The 9,214-nt window shown below is 40.5% G+C and overlaps 1 protein-coding gene across 1 annotated transcript in view; it reads right to left on the reverse strand.

Annotated features, from left to right (window-relative positions):
• PTGR1 (prostaglandin reductase 1) overlaps positions 1-9,214 on the reverse strand; it is an 84,210-nt gene that overhangs the window by 44,201 nt on the left and 30,795 nt on the right. The gene's annotated exons all lie outside the window — the stretch shown is intronic.

Here is a 9,214-nt window from a genome sequence, read left to right on the forward strand (position 1 = left end):
CCATTAGATCAGAGACCTTGACTTTTCATGGTCAAAGTTACAAATTTCTCTGCATGTGTACACATCTTCCCTTTTCTTCCTCTGATGATGGGGGAAGCCATCTCCTCCTATTGAAGGTTCATGAACTTGGATTGCATCCCTTCTAACTTCTTAGGCTACTTAGGTTATTTCTTTTCTCCTGCATAATCAACCTCTTTTGTATCAACTAGAGTACTTTCGACAACAAATAAAAAGGCAAAAACCCCTTGTAGACTAAAGGCTCTCAAATTTATATCCCCTGCTTCCACTCAGGAGCCATCCATATCTGAGTGGGTATTATGCTAATTAGTAAATTCATATGTCCTTAAACTTCCCATGTAAAACCTTACCATGGAGAATATTTCTGAAGTGACTGTTTACCTAAGTTTACACATTATTTCGACAAAAAGTAAATAGATATATGTTTGTACATCGGAAATGTTTTTCCCCCCTTTAAAAACAGAGCCAATGCCAGTGTTTAAATTATATTTTTGGTGCAAAATCCTTGTAACCACCATCCTGTTATGAAGCATGCCAGGGAGTGGGTGCTGGAACTGTGTTTAGCTTTCCCCTTTTGTCTATGCAACCAATCAGGTTTCGTTTCCCTTATTAGATGCTTGGTTTTAAAAAGTGCTTCATTCAAGAATTCTGAGGGAAGGCTAAGAAAAACAGAAACCATTGTAAATTATGGGGTTTATCCATCAGACATTTATAACTGACTGTGCAGGAATGGGTAGCATCCTCTAGTGGACAATTTGGAACTGGCATAAGTCTCTGTTGGGTGCTTTGGAACCAGTTAGAGGTACAGGGCCAGGTTGAGTTCTCTCCAGAATTTCTTCTCAATGAGATTTTATCTGTGGTTTCCTGGTGGTCAGCAAATACACAACTGGCTTCTGTCTTCCTGATGACCTAGCAGGTCCAGGATATAAGCCCAGTAAGAGTGGGGTGTGTGTGTTGTGTAATTTGTGTCCTTGCCTCCAATAAGAATAACAGAGGAGGGGAGAATTGTAAAATGAGTTTCTCCACATTAGTGACTGAGTGGGCTAAATAGTTAAAAGGCAAATGGATGTTTAAAAAGCAAGAATTAATAGAGTCAGATACTACCACTCTCCCATTCTTCAAGTGGGTGGCTGGTAGAAGAGATAAGGAAGAAACAGATATTAATTTTTAAAAAGATAGGCATATGTAAAGAAAACAAGAGAGAGGGTATATTCATATGAGTCTGACAAAATTTTAAAATGGGTTTGGCAATGAAATTGGTGGTGTTCTGACTCCATAAATCACTTCACTCACATGACCAGACCTCTGGGCTAACAGATATGACCAAAATGAAGTTCAAAAGCAATGCTGGTTTTGAGTTAGCCTTTTTTTTTTTTTTGCCTTCCTAGTTTTAGAACATTCTTAAAAATCTTTTAAAAAGATCTTATAGTACCAATTCCTTGCCTTAGAAGTATAGAGAACTTTAAAACACTATAATATCCCAAGTTGTATATAGATTGGTTGTTTTTCAACCATTTATTGATTTGGGGGTATGTAGGTGTAACTTTTGTTCACTTAATTCAAGTCAACTTTTGGGCCAAGCAATTCAATGTAAGTGTGAAAAAAAGTATGCTCAATTTGAATGGGAAGACCTTTTAAAAGTCTTATACCAGAAATTATAACAAGGTTTTCTCTCACTTCAGGTGACTTTTGGCCAGATTGACCAGTAGTCATCTAGCATAGTGGTACAAATGTCATCTATCTGGGAGTGTGAATTACAACACCCCACTGCTCTAGTTGGACAGTGTAGATCCACTAGGCTAAAATCCATGGTTAGAGCAGTTTCTTATCTTTACTGTTTCACCATTGGAGACACAGAAAAAGCCAATCGACTCTAAATTATTTTCCCCAGATTATTCACCTGGTAGATGAAACAATTTGTGCATCAGTTGAAATGTATTTATTGAATGCTAATTACATAAAGACACTAAAAGAATACAAAGAATTAGAAGGCATGGCCTTAGTGGCTTCTTTTTAAAGTTAATTTTTATTTTGAGGAGGGGAGGGGCAGAGAGAGAGGGAGAGAGAAAGAATCCCAGGCAGGCTCTGCACTGACTGATCTCATGAACCATGAGATCATGACCTGAGCCAAAGTCAGACGCTTAAGTGACTGAGTCACCCAGGTGTTCCCTTAGTGTTTTTTAATAGAATTTTTTTAATTCTTAAAATTTTTTTTTTAATGTTGATTTTTGAGAGAGAGAGAAAGACAGAGAGTGAGCTTGTGAGGGGCAGAGAGGGTGACACAGAATCTGAAGCAGGGTTCAGGCTTTGAGCTGTCAGCACAGAGTCAGATGTGGGGCTAGAACTCATGAACCATGAGATCATGACCTGAGCCAAAATTGGATGCTTAACCAACTGAGTCACCCAGGCACCCCTTTAATAGACTTTAAAAAAATTTTTTTTAACATTTATTTATTATTGAGAGACAGAGAGACACAGAGCATGTGCAGGGGAGGGGCCGAGAGATGGAGAGACACAGAATCTGAAGCAGGCTCCAGGCTCTGAGCTGTCAGCACAGAGCCTGACTCGGGGCTCAAACTCACAAACTACGAGATCACGACCTGAGCTGAAGTCGGACGCTTAACCGACAGAGCCACCCAGGCGCCCACTAATAGACGTTTTCAAAGAGCGATTTTAGGTTCACAGCAAGACTGAGAAGAAGGTACAGAGATTTCCCATATGGCCCTTGCCCCCACATATGCATAGCCTCCCTTATTATTAACGTCTTCTACCAGAGTGGTACATTGGTTACAATTAAGTAGCCTACATTGACACATCATAATCGCCCCAAATGCATAGTTTATACTAGTGTTCATTCTTGGTGTTGTACATTCTATTTGTTTGGACAAATGTATAATGACATGTACTTGTCATTACAGTGTCATATAGAACATTTTCACTGCCCTAAAAATTTTCTGTGTTCTGCCTTTTCATCCCTCCCTCTTGCCTGGCAACCACTGATCTTTTTACTGTCTCCATATATAGTTTTGCCTTTTCCAGAATGTCATATAGCTGGAATCATACAATATGTAGCCTTTTAAGATTGGCTTTTTTCACTTAGTGATAGGCATCTAAGCTTCCTCTATGACTTTTCATGGCTTGACAGCTCATTTCTTTGTAATACTAAATAATGTTCCATTGTCTGGAGGTACTTCAGTTTATCCATTTCACCTGCGGAAGGACAGCTTGGTACTTCCAGGTTTGGGCAAGTATGAATAAGGCTTCTATAAACATCTATGTGCAGGTTTTTGTGTGAACATAAATTTCCACTTCCTTTGGGTAAATACCAAGGAGTGCAATTGCTGGATTATATGGTAAGAGCATACTTAGTGCAGTGGTTTTTTTTTTTAATGTTTATTTATTTTTGAAAGAGAGAGAGAGAGAGAGAGAGAGAGAGAGAGAGAGAGAGAAAGACAGAGCGCAAGTGGGGGAAGGGCAGAGAGAGAGGGAGACACAGAATCTGAAGCAGGTTCCAGGCTCTGAGCTGTCAGCACAGAGCCCAAAGTGGGGCTTGAACCCATGAGCAGTGAGATCATGACCTGAGCCCAAGTTGGACACTTAGCTGACTGAGCCACCCAGGCGCCTGGTTTGTTGTTGTTTTTTTTTAAAGTAATCTCTGTGCCCAATGTGGGGTTCAAACTCATGAGCGTGAGGTCCAGGGTGGCATGCCCTACCAACTGAGCCAGCCAGTGTCCCAGAGTATGTTTAGCTTTATAAGAAAACATCAAACTGTCTTCCAAAGCATCTGTACCATTTTACATTTCCACCAGCATTCAATGAGAGCTCCTGTTGCTCCGCATCCTTGCTAGCGTTTGGTGTTGGCAGTGTTTCAGATTCTGGCCATTCTAATTGGTATGTAGTGATATCTCATTGTTGTTTTGTTTTGTATTTCCTTGATGACATATGATGCAGAGCATCTTTTCATATACTAATTTTACATTGATATACTTTCTTTGGTGAGATGTCAAGATCTTTGGCCCACCTTTTAATCAGGTTATCTGTTCTCTCATTGTTGAGTGTTTTATTTTTTTAAGATTTTTATTTTTAATCAATCTCTACACCCAATGTGGGGCTCAAATTCACAACCCCGAGATCAAGAGTTGCATGCTCCTCTGACTGAGCCAGCCAGGCACCCCTCTCTTTGTTTAGTTTTAAGAGTTCTTTGTATATTTTGGATAATAGTCCTTCATCAGATGTGTCTTTTGCAAATATTTTCTCTCAGTTTGTGACTCATCCATTCTCTTGAGCTTGCCTTTCACAGAGCATAAGTTTTTAATTTTAATGAAGTGTAGCTTATCAATTATCTCTTTCATGGATCGAATCTTTGGTGTCATATTTTTTAAGTCACCACCATACTCCAGTTGACTTAGCTTTTTAAACCATAATTTCATTTTTTAAATATACGTGAATTAAGGCATTTCTTCCTCCACTTTGAAGGGAGTGATTTAAATTTTGAGACTTTCTGCTATGTGTGTAAATTAATTATGCTTGTACTTATAAAATTTCAAATGTTACTTTTATTTTTTTTAAGTTAATTTATTTATTTTGAGAGACAGAGTGAGAGTGAGAGCACAAGTGGGGTAGGGGCAGAGAGAGGGAAAGAGAATTCCAAGTTGGCTCCATGCTGTAAGTGCAGAGCCCAATGTGGGGCTCAAACCCATGAACCGTGAGATCATTACCTGAGCTGAGATCAAGAGTCGGAGGCTTAACCAACTGAGCCACCAAGGCGTCCCTCAAATGTTACTTTTAATAGAGACTTACCTTTTGGAACAAGTTTGTGTGCTTATTCCAAATGTAACAAGTTAACATCAAGTGAAATAAAGTTTATGGAAGTCTCAAGACCATGCTGATGCTCTAAAATCAATTGTGTTCCATATGACTTTCCACTATGGTTTATCAAAACCTAGAAATGATGTAGAGTTCAATCTCAATTACCAGAATCCTAAATACAGTTGTCATCAAGTTGCTAATCACAAACTTGGTTAGACTATGAACCTACTAACTCATTGAAGTCATTTGGCAAAGGGTTATCTGTGAAGAAATCACTATTTACCATGCTTATTATTTCTCCTTTCATATACATTAGGAAGAAATTCAAGGTACAGATAATTGGTCTGTAGAAACTACATCTCAAAATTCCATCTGTGATCATCTAATATTGAACTTTGGACTATAATAAGTGGAAACAAAGGCCAGAGTGTAAGTAATAAGGATATTTTGGCTTAAGATGTTATTACTCAGATAGGTTATAGTGGTCAACCAAACCTACCCAGATGATTTTTCTGATTTATTGAACATGTTTTTACCTAAGCAGTTGAGTCACAGGTAATAACAGCCTCAAACCCCAAAAATTTGATGACTTTTCAGTTTCCTTCATATTTACATAAACACCAATCTTGGCGTTTTATATATTTCTAGGAACTTTTGCATCTCATCCAAATTTTCCAATTTACTACCCATATAGGAGTTTTCCTGATATTTTATTCCAGATTCTGATTCATGGAGTTTCCTATGGTGAGAGAGAAGAAGTGAGACATAGGTGGGTCAACACTTTTAGAGCACCTTGTTCACCTCTCTGAGTAGGGTAATTCTTACCAGGATGTAGCCCCCTGACCCTGGTCTGGCCTGGCTTTTTGTGACCCTCCTTGGCTGCCCTCTGGTTTGCCTTCCCTTCCCTCGGAGTTCTAACCCTGGATTAGGGATACTCCTTCATGGTGCCAGCCATAGTGACTAAAAGGGGGCTAAAGAGAGCTCTAAGGGGTACAGAGCAAAAGAAGTAGTAAATGCATTGCATGCTTTAACAGATACAGCATTTCTTTTGGGGGTGATGAAAAGTTCTGGAACTAGATCATGGAAATGGCTGTCGGCCACTGTTAAGGTACTTAATGCCATTGAATTGTACATTTTATTTATTTATTTATTTTAAAATGTTTATTTATTTTTGAAATAAAGAGAGAGCAGGTAAGCAAGCAGGGGAGGCACAGAGAGAGAGAGAGAGAGAGAGATGGAGACAGAGGATCCAAAGCAGGCTCTGTGCTGTCAGTGCAGAGCCTGACGCCGGGCTTGAACCCACAAATGTGAGATCATGACATGAGCCAAAGTCGGATGCTTAACCAACTGAGCCACCCAGGTGCCCTATTTTAATTTTATTTTTTAATTTAATTAATTCATTTTAAGTAATCTCTACACTCAATGTGGTGTTCAAACTCATGGCCCTGAGATCAAGAGTCGCACGCTCTTCCGACTGAGCCAGCCAGGTGCCCCTGAACTGTACATTTTAAAAATGGTCCAGATGGTAAATTTTATGTGTATTTTACCTCAATAAAAAGAATTAATCTCAGATGTGGGGCAAGACACTCCTCTGAGTTTCTGAGTTCCTTGTTTCCTTTTCCCCTTAGCCTCAGGGGTAGCTGTTACCCTTTGCATTTACTCTTTCTTTCTTTCTTTCTTTCTTTCTTTCTTTCTTTCTTTCTTAATGTTTATTTTTGAGAGACAGAGACAGAGTGTGAGTGGGGGAGGAGCAGAAACAGAGGGAAACAGAATCTGAAGCAGACTCCAGGCCTACTGAGCTGTCAGCACAGAGCCTGACGTGGGGCTTGAACTCATGAAACATGAGATCATGACCTGAGCTGAAGTCGGTTGCTTAACCGGCTGAGCCACCCAGGCACCCCGTATTTACTATTTCTTTTTAATAAAATTTACCATCTTAGCCATTTTGTGCAGCCATCACCATGATCTAGTTCCAGAACTTTTCATCATCCATTAAGCATGCATTTATTATATATTACTGTAATTCCTTTGGCTCTGAGGAGAGAGTGTGGTTATCACCGAAGCAGGCTGCCTGCTGCTGTGGCGAAGAAACTGCTGAAAGCTAACAGCTGCCGCCCGTGTGGTGACTAAGACCCTGACTGGAGATTTATCCATTTCCTAGGACTGCTGTAACAAATCACCATGAGCTGGCTGGCTTAAAACTACAGACCCTTACTCTCTCACAGTTCTTGAGGTTATAATTCTGAAATCAAGCTGTTGGCAGAGTTGGTTCCTCCTGGGGCCTCTGAGAGCAAACCTTTCCATGCCTCTCTCCTAGTTTCTGGCAGCTGCTGACAATCCTTGGCATTCCCTGGGTTGGGGTAGCGTAACTCCAATCTCTGCCTCTGTCTTCACATGGTCATTTTCCCTGTGTGTCTGGCCGCTTTCTTATTAAGGGGACAAGAGTTGTTGGATTAGAACCCACTTGTATCCAGCATGACTTCATTTTCTTTTTTTCATTTTTTAAAAAAAGTTTATCTAAAGAGAGACAGGGAAAGCACGTGAGGTGGAGGGACAGAGAGAGAAAGAGAGAGAGAGAGAATCCCAAGCAGGCTCTGTGTTATCAGCACAGAGTCAGCCTCTGGACTCCATCCCATGGCCATGAGATCATGACCTGAGCCAAAGTCAAGTCAGATGCTTAACTGACTTAACTGCCACCCAGGCGCCTCCAACATGACTCTATTTTAAATAATTACATCTGCAAAGCCTCTGTTTCCAACAAAAAGTTCACATTCACAGGTACAAGAGGTTAGGACTTGAACATGTCTTTTGGGGGGAGACATGAATCAACCCATAGTAGGAGCCATCACCAACATGGTGGCAAAGAAAGTGGTGCTGAACAGGGAATTTTGCATATTGATCTGTTTGAGAAAAAAAAATGCAATGCTCTTTTCCTTTTCCAGCCTTGCAGTGTGCCCCAGCACCCTCTGTAGGTAGAGTTTAACAGTCAGGTGGCCATGGGGGAAATGCAGTCTGCAGAGTCCTGTTCCCCAGGGCAAGGAATTGTGAGATTGCAACTCAGAGGCACTAAATTAATATCCACCACAGTTCTGTCTGCTCTGAAGTGAGCTTTCCCTCTGCTAGTTTGATCTTGAGTACAAAGCTCCAAATCAGCTGTGGGACTATGACACGACAAGGGGAGAGTTCAAATAGAAGAAAACTATCTCTAAATCCTGCAGGATATAGGGGGTTGGAGGGGACTGCAGCAGGGGAGGGATGATATTTTACACAGACAGACCAGTGTGAGCAAAAGCAGAGTGTATGAGGCCCTAGATTGTCACAGAATCTTGAGAGCCTGCTAAAGTATTTGAACTCTAATCTGAGGGCAAAGTCGAGTGAGAGTAACACTATCACATTTGTAATGTAGAAAATTTCCTTTAACTCAAGGTAGAACAGCAAGTTCTTCCAGTTGGGAAGGAGAGCCTGAACAGGTAGCAATGAGCTTCTATAAGAAGAGCTTGCATGGAGGAAGTGGACTGGGAAATCTGCATATCTGAGAGCCTCATGGGATGTGAGGTTCAATGAGAATCATCAAATGTTTCAAATATGGACGTGCCATGCTCTGATGTGGACATGGATGGAATTTCAAACACAGTATGTCCCAAATGGATGCATCATCTTACACCATAAACCCACTTTCCTTCTGTGTTCCTTATTTTAGAGATGGCACCTGGCTGTCCAATCCAGAAATGTGGGCATTATCATGACTTATTCCTCTCCTTAGCTTCTCCAGAACCAATGATCCTAAACTGCCCATTTTGTTTCACGAAAGTGCCTCAACTTTTCACTATGCTTTCTCTATTCTCAGTGTACTACCTTGAAATGGGCCTGTAGCATCTCTTACTTGGACTCTTAAAACTGTCTCATAATGGTCGTCCTGACATCTCCCAACTTATTTTCTCAGCAGAGTAATTTTTCTGAAGTGCAAATTTGAAGGTGTCATTTTACTACTTAAAATTCCACTCTGGCTCTCCATTGCTCTTAGGATAAAAAGTAACTTCTTCGACATGGAATAAAATGTCCGCTCACAATCTGGCTGCTTCTGGTTTCATCCCTTTCACTCCTCATTCCCATCCCAGTCCTATGGACTATATTTTATTTCTTGAAAAGCTTCATGTTCTCTTCTTGCCTGCCTCTTTCCCCTTCTTGGTACTTCCTTCACAACTCCCTTATTCCAAAACTCCCTAACTCCCATTCCTCAAGTCATCCTCTATTTGTCCTTCAAAGTCAGTTTAGATGTCCTGGAATTGACCCTAACAATTGACCCTGGCTCTAATAATTTCAGCTTAGGTGACTCTCCTATGTGTTTCATTAATTCTCTCTCTCTCTTCTCTCTATGTATGTATGC

The sequence above is a fragment of the Panthera uncia genome, chromosome D4, assembly GCF_023721935.1.
Source record: "Panthera uncia isolate 11264 chromosome D4, Puncia_PCG_1.0, whole genome shotgun sequence".
NCBI classification, from domain to species: Eukaryota; Metazoa; Chordata; class Mammalia; order Carnivora; family Felidae; genus Panthera; species Panthera uncia.